The following is a 1,316-nucleotide window of genomic DNA, read 5'->3' as shown; positions in this document are numbered from 1 at the left end:
ATCACAGAGAGGGGCTAGGGAGGTCTCCAATAATAATATGGCTCTGGTTGTCACCCTGCCTTAGGGCTCCTTCCTTGTGGAGGACCAAGTACATGTTGGATGCTTCTATCCAGTCATCTTGCCCCTTTGGAAGTACTCTAAAGCAAAAAGAACATCTTTGGGTGGGCAGCTGCCCGATCCTGCTGTGCATCCCTAGGATCTTATGGCAGGAATTTGGCTGTGTTTTCTTGCCTCAGAGAACAAACTCATCTATTATGGGCCTGGCCTGGGTTGCTGCCTTTGAAAACAAGGAAAGGTCGGTAGATAACAACATGGAATTTCCAGAGAAGTATTATTTTAAAATTTCATAAAGAATGAGTAAACCACATGGACTTGTCAAGGGAAATTGAACTAGTCTGAGTTTAAGGGAAAGGATAAGATAATGTGTGCCTAACCTGTAATTAACACCAAGGAGGCCAAGTGGCAGAAGGTCTTATATGAGCAGCAGCCCTTCCCTGATGTGGACCAGCAGTACCTGGAAGAGCTCCAGAAAAACATCTATGCCTGAAAATACCAATATTGAGCTGTGGTATTTGAGTCCAGTCTAGTGATACAACAGCTATGCAGTGTCTGTGTTTTTGTGGTCATCTGGTGATATATGGATGAGGATCTATTGCTCCCCCCTGACCCCCAGCTCTTTGGAACTGGCCTGGCATTTTCATTAATGGATTAAGTTTTGTTTGATCTCCCTGATGGAGGTGAAGGGCAGAAGAGGAGCAGGAAGATACGGTGGGCTGACCTGAAGAGTGTCTTGGTCTTCAGCATTTTCACTTAATGGTTTCTCACCAGTGCTGAGTACTCTGACAGAGTCCATTAGCGCTGACACCATCTGTGTCATGTCAGTCTTCATGCTATAGGGCCAACTCATCTTCTTTGACTGTGGGGCCAATGCTGCTATTGTATCCAGCACACTGTCCTTGAACATGGCCATCTTTGCTTCTGTCTGCCTGGCCTCACATCTTCCCCGGTTCCTGCATGCCTTCATCATGATGACATTTGCCATCCAGGGCTTTGCACTGTGGCCCATGTTACAGAAGAAACGAAAGGCCTATACTCCCTGCAACTAGGTGGGGGTCACACTGCTTTTTGCATTTTCAGCCTTGGGATACCTGCTGTCCATTAGTGTGGTGAGAGTCATACTCTTTGCTCTTGTGTTGGTTTCCACCATGTGTCTCTGCCCTTTCTAGCTCATTCACCTGCAGCTTTTTAAAGAAAGCATTCATGGGCCTTGGGATGAAGCTGAAATCAAAGAAGACTTATGCAGGTTCCTCAGCTAA

General features: G+C 46.3%; 1 pseudogene; it reads left to right on the top strand.

The window, feature by feature from the left end:
- Nucleotides 1–421: 421 nt before the first annotated feature.
- LOC114096258 (phosphatidylinositol N-acetylglucosaminyltransferase subunit C-like) lies at nucleotides 422–1,316 on the top strand (annotated as a pseudogene).

This window comes from Marmota flaviventris, chromosome 7 (genome assembly GCF_047511675.1).
Source record: "Marmota flaviventris isolate mMarFla1 chromosome 7, mMarFla1.hap1, whole genome shotgun sequence".
Classification (NCBI taxonomy): domain Eukaryota; kingdom Metazoa; phylum Chordata; class Mammalia; order Rodentia; family Sciuridae; genus Marmota; species Marmota flaviventris.
This window is presented reverse-complemented; position numbering and strand designations above follow the sequence as displayed.